General features: G+C 39.3%; 1 pseudogene; it reads left to right on the top strand.

Moving 5' to 3' along the window:
- Positions 1-17,910: 17,910 nt before the first annotated feature.
- On the top strand, positions 17,911-18,771 carry LOC102490596 (proteasome subunit alpha type-4 pseudogene; annotated as a pseudogene).
- Positions 18,772-20,122: the final 1,351 nt, after the last annotated feature.

Here is a 20,122-nt window from a genome sequence, read left to right on the forward strand (position 1 = left end):
AATGGGAATGTGGTAGTGTCTAATTGTTTTATTTATTTATTTATTTATTTATTTATTTATTTATTTATTATTTTTTAATTGCCAGAAGGTATGTGTATTCACCAGAGAGGGGGTAGGGAAGAGAAACCTACCCCCCTCAACAAGGTATGATCATACCACAATCCCTTCTTTTCCATTCTCTACCCTGTTGGGATTTTGGCACACACACACACATGCTCTGTGTGTTTTTCAAGCTACCAGGATCAGGATTTGAACTGTGGTTGGCCGTGTATGATCAAGCTCCATTAGCATGCACCTTCCCTGTAATGACCTACAGAATATGGGCAGCTGAGATGAGCAAACACGATTAGCTGATTATAAAACTCTGTAAGGGTTTGGAGGATTCCAAGTGTCTACACATGCCCAAGCTCGTGTTGATAAAATGGCTGCTTCACCACTTTTGACATACAGGCTTTTCATCAACCAGCAACTATCAGTGCCTCCTGTGTGTCAAATAGCTTCGTGTCTGTGCTTGCTGGACCTCTGGATGAATTATTTGGAATAGGTAAGTATTACATGCAAGCCTCTTAAATTTGGGGTTACTGCATTACCATGCATTACACTTCAAAAAATTAAGCATAGAAAGAGATTTGGGTTAATTGATAACAAGCTATGTGTGTTGGGGACTGAAAAAGGATTTAAAAAAAAGTTGCCAGAAGACACATGTACTCATAAGCGGGGGGAGGGAGGGGGAGAGAGAAAGAGAACATCTCTAATGGGCCATGGTCCCTCCACAGTTCCTTCTCCATGCCCCCCCCCCCCCCCCCTATTTTAGGCATGCACGCACAATTGCCCAGGGTGTTTCTCAAGTTGCCAAGTCTGAGAGGGCAACTGCATGGTCTGCCTTAGCCATCAGGTGTGGTGTGGGCTGATTTGGAGTTTTCGTTTTGTTCTTGTTTTATAAATAAGATCTATTTATAAGAATAAAAAACTTTGAGGGCATCTGAGTCTTGAACGAGGACCATGAGATGTTTTTTTTTTTTTTTTTTTTTTTTTGAGGTTTTTTACTGTATTCAAGTCCCTTCTTTTTTGGAGAGGTTTTTGCTATAGGGTGCATGCGCTTGCCAGAAAGACAGAGAGTGACAGAGAGACAGAGAGCAAGAAATCACCCCCGGGAGGATGGCCACGCTGCCTTGGACACTGTCTTTTCTCTCATCATCTTTAGAACTGACGTATCTTAACGTGGCCCCTTATACCTCTTCACATGATGCTGTCCATCCCTGACCCTCCCTGCCTATTTCACCGTTTCCTTCAGACAAGCCAAAAGGCTCATGTCAACCTAAAAATAGGCTGAGGCATAAGTGAAATAAAAGTGGTTTATTTAAGCCAGAGCTTAGGATGAGTTGCCTGAGGAGCAAACTTCTAGTCTCCCAGACAGGCATCTTCAAAATGGCAACCCCCAAAGCCAGTTTATGCAACAAAGAGAAAGACAAAAAGAGGGGAGATTTCAAGTCATTTGACATTGCTTCATTTAAAATAATCCAGGCAGCTGATGGGGTGGACCTTACTGTTGACATCACAAGCCTGAGAATACTAGGAAAAGAAAGGGCAGGAGTCAGTTTGTGAATTTGTAATCTTGCTGCAGCATCACAGCTGGTTCATAGTAAACTAAAACTTGCCGTTTGGGGCAGTGATCTTGGTGGCTGGGGTGTAACCACCTCTCAGGCTTGTGCTTTACTGAGGCCTTTATGATTGAAATAGATCCTCATATTTCACAGACTGCTCTGGGCTGCTTTTCTTTCACACTCACCACTCTGAAGACATGACGCCGTTTCTCATTTTTGTTCCCTTGCACATTAGGGTTCTACTATTTAACCTAATCTTATTTAACTCATTTACCTACTTACTCTCAACGCTGTTCAGGCTTCATCTTTTCCTGACAGTCTTTTCTACATCATTTTCTGAGTCATTGTGTTTATGACATATGTTTTTGTTTTTGCATTTATCAAATTGTCTTTTTTTTTTTTTTTTTAAAAGAGAGAGATTGTTGTTACAGGGTGCGTGTGTTCGCCAGAGACACAGAGAGAGACAAAGAGAGTGAAAAATTGCCATCACCACCCCCCACCCTCCCAGGGAGGATGACCACACCTCAATTCTTTCTCTTCCATTCTCCTCTCAGGATTGTGGGCACGCACGCACACATGCCTGGTGTGAATTTGAAGCTGCTGGGTCCAAGACTCTATCTGTGGTCAACTACATGGGAGTCCAGCGATGTAACCATTCATCTGCTGGTCCCCAAATTGTCATTTCTTTGTAGGTCTTTCTTTGCTCTTTGTCCACAACCTTCTTAGGGGAAAGTACTTTGTCTTAGTCGTTCCCCTATTTTTGGGCTGGATGACACATTGCTGGCACTCAGTAAATACTGTTGAGTATATAAATATTTGTCAGTTCCCTTTGTTTTTAGCTACGAGTCCCCATGGTAGGTTAAAGATGGCTCCACATTCTTTAGTGCACATGGTGGGCAGACTTTCAGGCAGCCCCCAATAAATTGTCCTGCTGTTACTCACACATTTGTGAAATCCAATACTCATGAGTGCAATTAGTCTGGTGATTTGCTTTTAACCAATAAAACATACAAATAAGATTACAAATTCCATTTTGCTGTCAATCTCTCTATTGATTCTATCCCTTTCTGACTTTGATAAGTAAGCCATTATATTGAGAGACCCACATGGCAAGGAACTGAGGCAGCCACTGGATGATAGCCAGCAAGGAGCTGAGGCTCTCAGGCCAACATCTCCCAAGATATTGAGTTCTGACAGCAGTCATGCAAATAAGGGCTATATCTTTCTTTAGGAGAGCCTCCAGCTGAGACCCTAGCCTTGGCTGACATCTTGGTGGCTAGCTTGTAAGAGACCCTAAAGCAGAAGACCCAGTCAAGCCATGCCAAAATTACTATTGTTTTTAGAGGTTTTTGCCTTAGGGCATGTGCCATGCCACAATCCCTTCTCCTCCATTTTCCTCCTGGGATCTTGGGCATGCGCACACATGGACCCAGCATAATTTGCAAGCCACTTGGTCCAGGACTCGAACTGCAGTTGGCCATGTGGGAGTCTAGCAATATAACCACTATGCCACTGCTATTCTCCATGCCCAAATTCTTTTTTGGGGGAGAGATTTTTGCTATAGGGCACTTGCGCTCGCCAGACAGACAGAGAGACAGAGATAGAAAGCGAGAAATCACCCCCCCCAGGGGGGATGGCCATGCTGCAATCCCTTCTCCTCCATTCTCCTCTCAGAATCTTGGGCACGCACACACACGGTGTGAGTTTTAAGCCACCAGGTCCAGGACGTGAACCGAGGTTGACTACATGGGAGTCCAGCGACATAGCCATTATGCTAACTGCTGGTCCCATGCCCAAATTCTTGACCCATAGAAACTGTAAGATAACAAATATATGTGGTTTAAAGTCATCATGTTTGTAGTATTTTTTTTTTAAACCAGTGATAGATCACTAATAAGGTATCTTCTCATTGACACGTGAGGTCTAATTTCTCTCACCTTGAATCTCTCTGGCCTAGATGGATTCCTTCTCTCTGTTTCTCTCTGGCAAGCACATGTGCCCTATAGCAGACACATAACAACAAAAACAATTCCATCTTGGGACCAGCAGTTGGTGTAATGGCTATGTTGCTGCACTTGCATGTAGTCTACTGTGGTTTGAGTCCTGGACCTGGTGGCTTAAACTCATGCCGGGCACGTGTACGTGCGTGCCCAAGATCCCAAAGGAACATGGAGGAGAAGGGATTGCAGCAAGGCCATCCCCCCCGGGGGGGTGATTTCTTGCTTTTGGTCTCTCTGTCTCTGTCTTTCTGGTAAGCACATGCACCCTAGGAAAAAAAAATACCATCTTCATGGTGCAGTAAATGAAAACTGGTTACAGAGAAGCATGTACATGCTATGACCGAGAGATGATGTTTGCTTGTGTCTGGCAAGATGTACATCACAATGTTATCAATCAGTGTGAGATCACAAGCTATTTGTCCTCTTTTCATTTGTTGGAAATAAACAGATAAATAGTAATCATACATTACTTTGTAACAATACTAATATGACGTCAATGGAAATCATGTTGAAAAGCACCCTTCAGAAATAAAATGGTATAAAGGGGGAATAAACCTCTGTGACTTCTAGTGCAACTCCTCTGGACCAGCCTCTCTAAAGAAAGAATGCTTGGTGAAGAAAGTCAGAGATGACTGGCATCAGGACTCTCTGACTTTAGGACCCCAGAAACCCATGAGAGGGGACAGATGAAATAGACTAGAAACAAAAATGTAAACGTACAGTAACAAGGAGGATGGCTAGCTGTTCCTTTTCGACCCAGAGATTCAGGGAGCTCTCAGTACATGCACGCTCCTCCCCATGATTGAGAAACACGGTGGTCACCCTAGACAGCATCCAGACATTCAGATTGTGTCATGTGGTCCCTGGTCCCTCGTGTCTATGGCGAGGGGTACTAGAGGCCACAGCTATAAAAGAAGGGGCTGACTTCTGGCATCTTGCCATTCCTCCTTAGGGTTTCTTCTTCTTGTGTGGCCACCCCACCTTTACCCACTTCCTATTCCCCAGGGACTTCCTCCTCTTGCATCCTTCACCATCTCCTCATTGATTCTGGTTTGTATTTATTTATTTATTTATTGCTACAGGGTGCAGGTGTTTGTCAGAGATACAGAGAGGAATAGAATGCAAGAAATCACCCCCTGACAGGATGGCCATGTCATAATCCCTTCTCTTTTATTCTCTTGGGACTTTGGGCAAGTACATACACGCACCAAGTTGCTGTGTCTGGGACTCGAACCGTGGTCAACTACGTGGGAATCCAGCAATGTAACCATTACATTGTCTGCTGATCCCATGATTCTTACTGTACATTTATTCTGCAAGGAGCTCCTCTCAGAGGCGGAGTAGATGGTGACTAGGAGTTCAAGCTCCAATCACACATGAAAGTCTGGCTCTACCACTTACTAGGGTGTATTTTCAGACAAGTCATGAACAGCTCTGATTCATTGTCTCCAAAGTGTCATTGGCAACACAAAATATAGACTCGACAGTTTTCCAAATATTTAATGCCAGATGGCTGTTTACTAGGTTTCCAAGGCCATGATTTTGGTCTGAAATTGAGGAAGTTTTGTTTATCTTTTTCCTTCCAACTAAATATTTACCAGAGAACTGTATTAAAATAATGTAGAGGATATATATTTTCTTCTGAACTCGTAAGTAAAATTGAACACAGCTAAAAGAAATCAAAGAAACAGGTAAGAATGGTCCCTTTTTGTCCTTACCTACACCCACTCTCCCTTTTATCCAAGGAAGACTGTCATTAGCTGAATGTATCCTAAGGTTGTTTCTTTTTACTTTGTTTTATTTTCAAAGAAATGCACTTAAGAAAAGAGTTTTACTTTTTACATTATAGCTTCACATCCTTCGATGGTGTCTTCTTTCTTAAGTTCTGCTGTATGCTTTCAATAACAGCTACCTTGGAGTATAATATAAGGACAATAAAATTACCCATTTTAAGCACGTATCCAATTAGCAAATGCAAACACTTCTGAAACCACTTCCACACTAAAGATGTGGAACATTTCTATCACTCCAACTAGTTCCTGTGTGCCTTTTTATAGGTAACTCCGTTTGCTCCCCACATGGTCTCAGTCAGTCGTGTGTCTGCTTTCTGTCATTATAGTGTCTTTTTAAGACCTTCATATAAATGGAATAGTACGATATGCAATCTTTGATGTCTAGGTTTTTCATCTGGCATAATGCTTTTGAGATCCATCATGGTTTTACATGTATCAGTAGTTGGTTCTTTCATACTGCTAGGTATAATAGCATGTTGGTATTATATATATACTTATAATATATCATATATTATTAGGTTATATATGAATATTAGGGTTGTTTCCAGTATTTGGCTACTTAGAATGGTGCTGCTATGTTCATATGTGAGTGTTCATGTGTGAGCATGTTTTTATTTGTCTTAGGTTATTTTCAATGCTATGGTTTTATTAACACTAGTCTTGTATTTTAAAGAATTTATTTGTACCTCCACCTATTTTTAAGCCATAGTTTTGTATTTTGAGATGATCATTTCATTTTTATTTTTTAGAGAGATTTTTGCTATACGGTGCACACACTCACTGGAGAGAGAGAGAGAGACAGAAAGCAAGACCCCCCTCCCGTCCTGAGGGAATGGTCACACCATAATCACTTCTCCTCCAGTCCCCTCTCAGGATTTTGGGCGTACACACACACATGTAACTTGTGTGTTTCAAGCCACTGGGTTCAGGACCCAAACCATTGTTGACCATGTGGGAGTCCAGAGACATAACTATTATGTCATCTGCTGGTCACTGCAATGATCACTTAGGCAGCCAGTTGATGGCACAGCAATATCACTATGCACTGTGAGGCTGGCCCATGTGAGAAAACTCTTGGTTCACATTTGGACTCCTCCCTGAGCATGGCAGGCAGATGCCTGTAATCTCAGGCGGGCTGACGCTGAGGGCAGGCCAAAATGTGAAAACTGTATAGGGGGTGCTCTCTGTCTTTGTCTCTTTTTCTGTGTCTATCCCTCATGGAATATACAAATGAATAAATTATATATTTAAAAAAAAAAACTTGCCATTCTTCAAAATAAGCTTTTTTCCCCTTATGTGCCCTAGAGATACTGGCGAGGTGATTGAATTTGATGTGTACATGGCAAAATGGAATTCAGCAACTGAAAAAATATGTCTTATACAAAATGCATGTGGCAGGTTTTGTATTTTGCCTAAATTACTATATTTATTATTAGAATTTGGAAAAAGAAAACCCTCCTAACTGAAAAATGAGGAACTTGGAGTAAAAATTTGGCAGTTAAGAGTCTGAAAAGACAGGTTTCCTTTAGCAATGCAACTCTGTAAGTTTCACTTCAGTCTCTTTCTCTTCTCTTCCCAAACTAGAAAATACTTGAAATCCACTGACTCGTTTGAGAAGAGCTTCAATATTAGAGTATAGGTTAAAGCTGAGATAGTAAAAGAACAGGTTTAGTAACAAGCCAAAATGACAATAGTAAAATAATTCCTCTCCAGAAGAGCCCATTCCTAGTCTTTGTGCATTTACACAGACTCAACATTTCCCTTAACTTCTCTTAAAAGGATAATAGTTCTTGGGCCCAGCAGTTGGTGTAATACTATGTCACTGGACTCCCATGTAGTCAACTGCAGTTCGAATCTCAGATCTGGTGACTTAAACTTACACCAGGTGCATGTGCGTGCATGCCCAAGATCCTGAGAGGAGAATGGAGGAGAAGGGATTACGGTGTTACCATCCCCCCCGGGGAGTGATCTCTCACTTTCTGTCTGTCTCTCTCTGTCTTTCTGGAGAGCACAGGTGCCCTATATCAAAGACCTCTAAAAAAATAATAATAATAGTTCTCAAAGTCTCTTTGCCAGAATTTCCTTAAAAAAATAACTATTCTCAAAGTTCCTTTGTCAAAGAAAATGATGACTAGCAAAGTCAATAGTAAAGATAAATTCACTCTCAAGATTAATTTTCGCCCTCACTTGTCCTTACTCGTTTACGTTATTCATTTATTTTAATTTTTTAGAGGGTGTGTGTGTTTGCTAGAAAGTGAAAGGGGCAAAGGAAGAAAGCAGCCCAGGTGGAGAGTGGTCCTGCCACAATCTTTTCTCCTCCATTCTACCTTCAGGATTTTGGTTGAGCATGCACACACACACATACGCAGAGTGTTTTTCAAGCCATTGGGTTCAGGACTCAAGCCACACAGCCATGTGAGATCTAGCTACCTTAACCAATTTGCCACCAGGTGGTCCCCTACTTGCTTATTTCCTGAAAAGACTATTTTCTTTTAAAAATTATTTATTTTTATTTATTCATTCATTTATTTTAATTTGACCAGAGAGAGAGAGACAAAGAGAGAGAGAAAGTGAGAAAGCAAGCCACCATGTCCGGGACTTGAACCATGGTCAGCCATGTGTTCAGCACCCCAACCACCACACTACCTGCTAGCCCCTAAAAACAATATTTTCAAAGACCTGAGGCAGAAGGAAGCCTAGACGTCATTTAGTATACAATCTCTTTGTTTTAAAGATCAGGAAGAAGGTAGAGGATATATTGTTTAGGTTTCTTTCTCATCTTCATTTTCTGTTAGCTGTAAAGATTAGTTTTTTTTAAAGAGTTTTTTTGCTATAGGGCATGTGCGCTTGCCAGAAAGGCAGAGAGAGACAGAAAGACAGAAAGCGAGAAATCCCCCCCAGGGGTGGGGGGGTGGTGGTGGCCATGCTGCAATCCCTTCTTCATTCTCCTCTTGGGATCTTGGGCATGCATGCACACGTGCCTGGCACAAGTTTAAGCCACCAGGCTCAGGACTCAAACTGCGGTCTACTACATGGGAGTTCAGAGACATTGCCATTACACTAACTGCTGGTCTCTAAAGATTAGCTCTTCAACTGTTTTTGAAAGGGCCTTCCCCCCAGTAACTCCATGAATTTTCTATGGCTGAACTGGGTTTTCTAACAGAAAAGTATTTTCTCTATTCAAGGAGTTATGTTTAGACCCCTTATGTTTATTTCAGTTGAAGATCTTGAGCACACGCACCCAGTGTGAGTTTAAGCCGCCGGGTCCGGGACTTGAACTGAGGTCAACTGCATGGGAGTCCAGCAACATAGCCATTACATCAGCTGCTGGTCCCCATATTTCTAACTTTTAAATAAGCACTAGTTTGTATATACTTCCTTCTTAGTACTGATATTACTGTATCCCAAAGATTTTCAAATGTATTTTTGTTATTATGTATTTCAAGAAATTTAAAATTTTAATTATTTCTTCAGTAGTATTGAAATAATTCAGGAGTACAACGTTTAGCTTCCCTGTTTTTGTGTATTTTCAAAAGATTTTTTGCTGTTGATTTCAAGTTTAATTCCATCAGAAAAGATGCTAGATATAATTTCTATTCTTTTAAATTTGTAAAGGCTGGTATTTTGCCCTATAAAGAGGTCAATATTAGAGAATATTGCATGGATAGCTAAGAAAAATGTGTATTCTGTAGTTGCTGCATGAAAAGTTCTATAAATGTCTGTCAGGTTCATTTGGTTTATGGTATTGTTTAGCTCCAGTATCTCTTCATTTATTTTTTGTCTAGATGACTGTCTAGATGGTAAGAAGAGGGTATTGAGGGGCCAGCAAGTGGTATGGTGGTTAAAGGCGCTGGACTCCCACATGGCCAAACATGGTTCAAATCTCGGACCTGGTGGCTTGCTTTCTCACTTCCCCTCTCTCTCTCTCTTTCTCTCTGATCAAATTGGAAAATAATAATGATAATAATAAATAAATAAAGTTAAATAAAATAATTCTTAAAAAAAGAAGAGGGTATTGAAATCTCCAGCAATTACTATATTATAATCTGTTTGTCTGTCTTTCGTTAGGTCCAGAAGTCTTCATTTTATGTGTTTTGAGTGCTCCAATACTGGATGCATAAATAGTTATAACCGTTATATCTTCTTAGTAAATTAATCCCTTTAATACTGTTGACTTAACTATTTTATACTTTACATTCAATTAGTATAAATTACTTTAAAATATATAAAACAAAAGAAAAAATGCCCAGATGATAAGTTTGCTTTTGCAAAGGAGCAAGGTTATTTCTTCCTCTAAAATAAAAAGTAGTGAAATAAGAAATGTTAAAGATATAGGGATCAGCAGATAGCATAGTGGCTATGTCACTGGATTTCCATGTAGTTGACCGTGGTTTGAGTCCCAGACCCAGTATCTTAAACTCACACTGGGCGTGTGTGCGTTCTTGTCCAAGATCCCAAGAGAATGGAAGAGAAGGGATTGTGGCATGGCTATCCCGCTGTGTGATGATTTCTCTCTTTCTGTCTTTCTGTCTCTTTCTGTTTTTCTGGTGAGCGCATGCTCCCCATAGCAAAAATCTCTCCAAAACAAATTAAAACAAAGAAATAGGACAAATAAATAAGCAACTCAAGGATTTGGAAAATAACAACAAAAAATCCAAAAGTAATAAAGATGAAAGCAGAAATAAAATAAATAGAATGCAAGAGCAATAAAAAAATTTGTTGAGAGGATAAACAAAATTGGCAAACTTAGTTAAACAGAAAAAGGTCCTAGATAAATAAAGTCTGAAGCAAAAAAGGGAACATTACAACAGATTTCAGAAAAAATACATAAGATCAGTAGGAATACTATGACTGTATGCCAATACATTGGAAAATCTAGAAATACAGACAAATTTCTGGACACCTATAACTTATCTAAATTGAACCAGGGAGATTTAGAAAGCCTGACTAGACCAATAAAAGGGAACAAAATTGAATAAGTGACAAATAGTTTTCTAACAAAGAAAAGCACAGGTTCAGATGACTGCACTGCTGAATTCTATAAATTTTTTAGAAAAGAATGAACACCAAGTCTCCTCAAACAACTTCAAAAGATGCAATGAAGGGAATCCTCTCATAGTTTTACAAAACCACTATCATCCTGATATCAAAGACAGACAAAGACATAACGGAAAAAAAGAGAGAACACTACATGGGACCAGCAGTTAGTGTAATGGCTATGTTGCTGAACTCCCATGTAGTCGACCGCGGTTCGAGTTCCGGACCCGGGGGTTAAACTCATGCAGGGCGCATGTGCGTGCGTGCCCAAGATCCCAAAGGAAAATGGAGGAGAAGGGATTGTGGTGTGGCCATCTCCCCTGGGGGGTGATTTCTCGCTTTCTATCTCTCTGTCTCTCTGGTGAGCGCACATGCCCTATAGCAAAATCCTCTCTCAGAGAGAGAGAGCGCGCGCGCGCGCGCGAGAGAGAGAGAGAACACTACAGACCAATGTCCCTGATAAATATAGATGCAAAAAACCCTCAACAAAATACTAGTAAATTGAATCCAACAACACATTAAAAAAATACCATACACCATAACCAAGTAGGATTTATCCCAGGTATGCAAGAAGGCTTAAAATTCACAAAACACTAAATGCAATAAATTAGCAAAAGGAAAAACAAAAATCATGTGAACACATCAAATGATGCAGAAAAAGTATTTGATAAAATATAATGCCTTTTCATGATTAAGACTCTCAATAAAATAGGCACAGAATGAACAATTATTACTTTCTTTTTAAATGCTGAAATGTTTTACTTATTTTTAAATTTGATGAGTGAGAGAGAAAATAAGGAAAAGGTAGTAAAAGTACACTCCCGAGAGGTAAGAGCAGGCCTGAGCAGAGAAAGAGTGGCTCAAGAGGTCTCAATAGATACCTCTAAAAACAAGCAACGAAACCGGAGTAAAACTATTTCTGATGTATGCAACATAACATAATGTTCACTGTTGAAGAAGATGAAAATGTCTATATATTACACACTGAATGTATGCTCTGAAGAACCATACTGTATCCCACAAAGATATACATTAAATATACCTAAACCAGAAATCACAATAAAGAAGTAAATGGCATTTATCTATCATAGCAGTATAAAAATAATGTATAGCTCACAGGACCAGCAGATGGCATAATAGTTACATTGCTGGACTTCCATGTAGTTGACCATGGTTCGAGTCCCAGACCCAGTGGCTTGAAACTCATGCTGGGTGTGGGTGAGTCATGCCCAAAATCCCGAAAGGAGAATGGAGGAGAAGGGATGCAGTGTGGCCATCCCCATTGGGGGTTGACTTATAGCTTTCTGTCTCTCTGGCAAGTGAACATGCCTATAGCAAAAAATCTCTCTCCCAAAATAAAGAAGGTATAAATCACAATGACAATAAAAAGCATAAACCATGTCAATTCTGGATTTAATACAGTAATTCAAGGCAATTACAATAAAAAAAAATCTAAAGTACTCAACAACTGACTGGAAATTTCATGAAAATATAAAGTATAAAATAGCTTAAACAATTGTTTAAAATGAGCAAAGGTTGTGGGAGGGGTTGGACTCACCCTTATTTATAAAGCTCATTACAGCAATCACTATCATAATAAATAATGTGATATTGGGATGAGAGCAAAAATAAAAAAAACCCTACGAAGTAATAGAATATGCACACATTCACATATATCTATCTGTTTATATAATATTTTACATAGCATGTGATAGTAATGGGATCATGTATCAATGAAGAAAGAAAAAATTTTTAGCCGAACGTAGTGAGAAAACTAGATTTTTCGGGATAATGTCTTATTGTTGCAATATTCCTTCCTCAGCCTTCTGAGTTACAGGCATGTGCCATTGTGCTCTGCCTTTAGGTTAGACTCTGATTTGAACCCAGGACTCCAAAAATCTCGCATCTTGGGGAGTACAGCATGTACTACTGCATCAGGCCTGTGAAAAATAGATATTATGTAGAAAAAATAAAGATAGATTCCTACCTCATACCACATATTAAGGTGAATTCCAGAGAGATTAAAGACCAACTACAAAGGCTAAACTGAAAAGTTAGTTTTTAAAACGGGTAAATATTATGGTAATATTGCGGAGGGCAGGGATCTATTAACCAAGACCTCCAAAGCAAAATCCATAAGAATAAAGCTTAATTTTAATATATCAGTATTAAGGATTTCAGTGGACAAAGTTGGCAGAGTGATGATGGAAAGGAAGAAGTTACTTTTCATGTTCAGAGAAGACATTATATACATACCTATACACACATACACAGAGAGAGCACACAAGACAGAGAGGAAGAAAGAGCAGAAAGCAAAGAGGGAAGACCAGCAGAAAAATGGACAAAGGTGTGAGGAGTCAGTTACTGAAGGGAAAATGTTAACAGTTAACAAATACGTGAAGAAGATGACTAAACAAACTAGTACTAAAAAATGATAAAAAGAGAGGGATAACATTGTTAGCAAGGATGTGAATAAACAGAACTTTTTCTTTTATTTTTTAGGAGAGGTTTTTGCTATAGGGTGAGAGCGCTTGCCAGAAAGACAAGGAGAGACAGAGAGACAGAAAGTGAGAAGTCACCCCCCAGGGGGGATGGCCACGCGACAATCCCTTCTTCTCTATTTTCCTCTCGGGATCTTGGGCACATAGGCACATGCACCTAGCATGAGTTTAAGCCACCGGGTCCGGGACTCGAACTGCAGTCGACTACGTGGGAATCCAGCAACATAGCCATTATGCTAACTGCTGGTCCCAATAAACAGAACTTTCATGTGCAGGTGTTGGGCATAAACTTGGTCAGTTTGTTCTGGAGGGAGATTTGACAGTCCTTAGTGAAGTTAAATATGTGAATAGCCTATGCCTTATTATTTCTCTTTAAATACCTGTTTATTAGTAACAGGTCTATATATGGACATCTATGAGGTGGCTCAATGAAACTTATTTTGCTTGTTTTAAAGGAGAGTTGGAGGCAAGTTAGGTATTCATCTTTTAGAGAATGGATAAGTTTAATAGGGTAGTATTGTATGATATCATACTATATATTATTATACTATTAGAATAGCATAATAATACCTGTGGTGATAAGTTATGCAGCAATTAGAAGCTATAAGCAAAATATCTATAGCTATCAATGTGTTAACACAGATCTTAACATACGGTTGAATAAATGAAGAAAGCAGAATGAGATCCACAGCAAAATATTTAGTAAATTAAAAAAATTATGTACAAAGCAATATAGTACATCTTTCAAGGATACTTACACATTCAATAACCTTTATTTATTACACTGAAGAAAAATTGGTGTATGCATTGAGATGTCAGGGAAAATATGAAGAAGCTTAACAGACACATGATGATACTCTGCCATGAACTGTGTGATGAACTCAACTTGGCACCTGTGAAAAAAATATACGCATTCATTCACATGAAGAAGATTTATTCATTCAATAACTACTTATTGAACACCTGATGAAATAAAAAAAAAACATACCACCAAATTCCATCATATAAAAATAACTACTTTCGACATTATACAACTTTGCTTTTCCTCCATCTCCTTTCATTTCTGAATCCTTGACTAACAAAAATTTTATTTTTCTACTAAAACACATTTTCCCTTTTCTTTCTTTTCTTGAGAGATTTTTGTTATAGGGCATGTGTGCTCACTGGAGAGACAGAGAGACAGAAAGCTCGAAATCAACCTCTGGGGGAATGGCCATGCTGTAATCTTTTCCTCCGTTCTCCTCTCTGGATTTTGGGCATGCATACACGTGCGCCCAGCATATTTCAAGTTGCTGGATCTGGTACTTGAACAGTGGTCATCCATGTGAGAGTCCAGCGATGTAACCATTACACAATCTGCTGGTCCCCCTATTTTCCTTTTCTAATAGAATTTCACAGTTTAGTCACATTCTTTTTTTAAACCTTGAAAGCAACTTTATTCTTTAAGAGTCTCTCTCAAACAGAATCAGATAAGGGAGGATGTAAATCTCTTAGGTTGTCATCCTCTCTTTTTATTAAATATCCTGGACAAATGTTGCTTTTTTATTTTTTTTAACTTTTAAAACATTTTCTTATTTATTTTTACATTCTATCACTATGCAACTTTATAGCATACAAAGTGGATTTTCCCATCATGAATACATTGTATATTGTCCAGTCAAAGACACTACAAATTACCAGATGATTTTCCATTTTTTTGTGTTTGTTAAATGATTTTGTTTCTTTCCGTTCCCCCCCTTAATTCCTTCCCTCCCAACCTCTCCGCTGCATTGTCCTTCCTTCTGAACTGTCTCTGCTACATACAGTTGTTCTCTGTGCCTTTATACTTTCCAGTTGTTCAGTTTCTGTCATAGAGTGCAGATATTTGGTTATAGGGCATGTGTGCTCACTGGAGAGACAGAGAGACAGAAAGCTCGAAATCAACCTCTGGGGGAATGGCCATGCTGTAATCTTTTCCTCCGTTCTCCTCTCTGGATTTTGGGCATGCATACACGTGCGCCCAGCATATTTCAAGTTGCTGGATCTGGTACTTGAACAGTGGTCATCCATGTGAGAGTCCAGCGATGTAACCATTACACAATCTGCTGGTCCCCCTATTTTCCTTTTCTAATAGAATTTCACAGTTTAGTCACATTCTTTTTTTAAACCTTGAAAGCAACTTTATTCTTTAAGAGTCTCTCTCAAACAGAATCAGATAAGGGAGGATGTAAATCTCTTAGGTTGTCATCCTCTCTTTTTATTAAATATCCTGGACAAATGTTGCTTTTTTATTTTTTTTAACTTTTAAAACATTTTCTTATTTATTTTTACATTCTATCACTATGCAACTTTATAGCATACAAAGTGGATTTTCCCATCATGAATACATTGTATATTGTCCAGTCAAAGACACTACAAATTACCAGATGATTTTCCATTTTTTTGTGTTTGTTAAATGATTTTGTTTCTTTCCGTTCCCCCCCTTAATTCCTTCCCTCCCAACCTCTCCGCTGCATTGTCCTTCCTTCTGAACTGTCTCTGCTACATACAGTTGTTCTCTGTGCCTTTATACTTTCCAGTTGTTCAGTTTCTGTCATAGAGTGCAGATATTTGGAATATATTAAGCAATGACATACAATGTTTGCTTTTCACAGTCTGGCTTGCTTCACTAAATCTTCCATATTTGTCCACTTTAGATCAAATGCCAGGGTTTCATGGTTTGTTATGGCTGAGTAGTATTCCATAGTATATATATGGCACACCATTTCTTTTTTTTACAGAATAATTTAATTCATTATTTATTCATTCATTCATTTTAATTTGACCAGAGAGAAAGAGAGAGAAAGTGAGAAAGCATCCCATCAGGTCTGGAACTAGAACCGTGGGTAGCCATGTGGGAATGTCCAGTCTTAACCACCATGCCATCTGCTGGCTCCTGTGACAGACTTTTTCAATCCATTCATCTGTTCTAGAACTTTTGGGTTGATTCCTTCTTCTCCTTCTTCTTCTTTTTTTTTTTTTTTTTGAGAGGTTTTTGCTATAGGGCATGTGCGCTCGCCAGACAGACAGAGACAGCGAGACAGAAAGCAAGAAATCACCCCCCAGGGGGGGATGGCCACGGTGCAATCCCTTCTCCTCCATTCTCCTCTCAGGATCTTGGGCACGCATGCACATGTGCCTGGTGTGAGTTTAAGCCACCGGGTCTGGGACGCGAACTGCAGTTGACTACATGGGAGTCCAGTGACATAGCCATTACGCTAACTGCTGGTCCCTGGGTTGATTCCTTCTTAATGGTACTTTTCTTAAGTAAGACCCCCAAAGCACAGGCAGTAATCCCAAAAATAGACAAATGGAATTACATCAGATTAAGAAGTTTCTGCATAGCAAAGGACATAGCAATTAGTGTGAGTCAACAACCTTTGGAATGGGAGAAAAGTTTTGTAAACTATGCCTTAGATAAGGGACTGATAACCAGAATATACAGGGAACTCAAGTGGCTTACCCAGGGGGAAAAAAAAAAAAAGATTAACCCAATTAAAAGATGGGAAAATTAGCTGAGTAAATAACTCTCCAAGGAAGTCATACAAACAGTCAAAAAGCATATGAAATAAATGCTCAACATTCCTTATCATAGGGGAGATGCAAATCTAAACCACAATGAGATGCCACCTAGCCCCAGTCAGAATGGCAAAGATTGAATAAACAATAAAAAGTAAGTGCTGGCAGAGATGTGGTAAAAGGGGAACTCTTCTACATTGTTGGTGGGAATGTAAATTGGTCCAGCCACTGCAGAGATAAATTTGGAGGTTCCTCAAATAGAACTACCATATGGTCCAGCAATCCCACTCCTGGGTATCTACCCAAAGGACAGGAGAACGCTCAATTGGAAACGTGTTTACACATCTATGTTTGTCCCAGCATTATTTACAATTGCTAAGACATGGAACTAACCCAAAATGTCTACGAACAGATGAATAGATTGAAAAAGTGTCACACATATACTCCACTGAATACTATTCAGCCATAAAAAACAAGACCCTGCATTTGATAGAAAGTGGACGAATATGGAAGTTCTATTGCTGAGTGAAGCAAGTTAGGCTATGAAAGTGAGACAGTGTGTCTCCGCTTAGCATATACTGACTGTCCATACTCTATCGTAGAAACTAGTTATGAACACCGGGTACAAAGTGGAAGAAGAGTGGGAGAGGGTGAGAGGTAGGGAAGGAAAATTTGGAGAAAAAGTAGAGAGGTAAGACATTTGTGGGACATAGAAATGGTTTATTACCTGTTGATGATGATGTGTATCATATTCTCAACTGGACTGCATTTCATGTTGGGTAAATTCTCTTCACAATCTAAATCATGTATAGTGATCAAATGTATAAGTAATAATAAATTTTAAAAAATAAAATTTTCTTTATTCTTGTTCCTGATTCCCTTTATAGTAGGGTAGAGTAAAAAAAAAAAAAGCAGAATAAGATCTGTAGCAGAATCTTTTGTAAATTGAAGAGTGTAGGAGAGGAAATTTGGGGAAAATTAGAGAGAGAAGACATTTGTGAGACACAGATATGGTTTATTATCTATTGATGACGTGTACAGTATTCTCAACTGGGCTGGACTGAGGTGTATATCATGATGAATAAAGTCTCTTTACAATCTAAATGATGTATAGTGATTGAATGTATAAATAAAAATAAGAAAAGAAAAAAAATACAAACCAATGCTGTGCTTCTTTCAAGGGTACTTACATACTCAATGACAGTCTTCACCCTTGCTATAAAACTTGCTGTTTTCCAATTCTAAAAATAACCCCAAGCATTCTCTTCACCTTTATATGACTTTCATCATTGTGTGACTTTCTATTTTTTTTGCAAGATAATGTCTTTAAATTGTTACCCAAACTTTCCATACAGTAAAGCGCTCAGTGTAGATCATGACTCTTCAGTGTCTCCCCTTTGTAATTATATAAAATTCAGCAAACAAGTCTTGAAGATATGACTCCAGGACCACTATATTTTCTCCAGAAGGTTGCTTATACCAAGTTGAATATGCCATGGAAGCTATTGGACACACGGGCACCTGTTTGGGAATTTTAGCAAGTGATGGGGTTTTGCTTGCAGCCGAGAGATACGATGTCTGGAAACTTCTTGATGAAGTCTTTTTTTTTTTTTTTTTTCTGAAGAGGTGTTATAAACTCAACGAGGACATGACTTGCATTGTGACAGGCATCACCTCTGACACCAATGCCCTGACTAATGAACTGAGGCTCATTGCTCAAAGGTACTTACTACAGTATCAGGAGCCCATTCTTGTGAGCAGTTGGTTACAGTGCTATGTGATACCAAGCAAGCTTACACACAGTTTGGAGGAAAACATCCTTTGGTGTTACATTGGCTGGGACAAGCACTATGGCTTTCAGATGTATCAGAGTGGCCCTAGTGGAAATTATGGGGGCTGGAAAGCCTCTTGCATTGGAAATAACAGTGCTGCAGCCATGTCAATGGTGAAACAAGATGACAAAGAAGGAGAAATGACTTTGAAATTGGCACTTTCATAAGCTATCAATACTAAATAAGACCATGGATGTTAGTAAACTGCTGAAAAAGTGGAAATTGCCATGCTGACAAGAGAGAATGGAAAGACGGTGATCAGAGTTCTCAAACAAAAGGTAGAGCAGTTGATCAAAAACCATCAGGAAGAAGCCAAAGCTGAACTTGAGAAAAAAAGAAAAAGAAAGAAAACAATAAATAGGAGACAAAGTCAAGGGTTTTCTAACTCACTTGGGGCACCATTTCAGTGTAAAAGCTGTCCCACTCTTCTACACTGGACAGTATTTGCCAATTTTTTTAGTGTGTAGTAGAGAACTAGGACACTGCCGACTGCACTGGGTCCCTGTCCTTTCCGTACACCTGTGTACTCCATTGTGAGGATGATGGTAACTCGTCATGGACCTCTTCATCTCCCCCCCACAGACCCCCTTTTCTTTTTTGGGGAATAAAACTTGGAAAGAAAAAAAAATTGTTACCCAAACTAACTTTTTAATTTACTTCTCAATCTTGAACAATTATCATTTGTTCTGCCCTTCACCTAAAGTTGCTTTCTCAAATCTCAAAGATTGTTGTTGTTGTTGTTGTTGTTACAGGGTGCATGCTGTTGCCAGAGAGAGCAGAGATAAACAGAGAATGTGAAAGTAAGAAATCATGCCCCAGGGGGATGGCCATGAAGTAATCTCTTCTCCAGTTTCCTCTTAGAATTTTGGACATGAACACACATGTGCCCAGCATGATAAGCCATCAGGTCTAAGACTCAAACCATGATTGGCCATGTAAGAGTCCAACACCTTAACCACTATGCTACCTGCTGGCCTCAGATTTATAATTTTTAATCAAATGGTCTCTGCTTTGCTTTGATTAGTAATTGTTTATTGCTATATGATATGATGCCAGGATCTATGCTAAGTCCTGGGGCTACAAGATGTTTCTAGTATAGTCTCTGTGTTTCAGGAGATCACTTTGGTTAGATAACAGATATGGAAATGAGTAATCTTAATATGATGTTCTAGTTACAGAGGTAAAGTGTGCCCAGGTTGCTACTAGAGCTTTAGTGAGAACTCTGGATATAACAAGAGATTTTGAAGAAGATTATATCTGAGTGTTGAGGGAGAAACCAATTAAATAAATGTTTTTCAAACCATTTGAGCTGAAAAATATACTAATGCTTAGTCTCCAACCTAGACAGATGAAATCATATCTGAGGGTAGAACCTGGAGTACAGTTTTAGAAGTTCCTCTTGTGATTTTTAAGGTGCAACCAGTTCTCTAGACTGAAAGAGGAACAAGAGGAAAGACACAGGGGTGTGGGGTGTGGAACAGTAGGCCACGTGGCTAGGAAGTGTCAATCCCAGTCTGTCCCACTCCTAAGAATGTTTTTTTTTTTTTTTTTAGAGATTTTTTTTTCTATAGGGCGCATGTGCTCACCAGAGAGACAGGGACAGAAAGCCAGAAATCACTCCACCCCACTGAGGGGATGGCCATGCTACAATCCCTTCTCCATTCACCTCTTGGGATTTTGGGTATCCACGCACATACACCCAGCAAGAGTTTTAAGCTGCTGGGTCCAGGGCTTGAACTGAGGTTGACTCTGTGGGAGTCCAGCAACATACCCATCATGCCATCTGTTCTTAACCACTCCTCATTACTGTTTTCACTC

This window comes from Tupaia chinensis, unplaced genomic scaffold, assembly GCF_000334495.1.
Source record: "Tupaia chinensis unplaced genomic scaffold, TupChi_1.0 Scaffold143796_1, whole genome shotgun sequence".
NCBI lineage: Eukaryota > Metazoa > Chordata > Mammalia > Scandentia > Tupaiidae > Tupaia > Tupaia belangeri.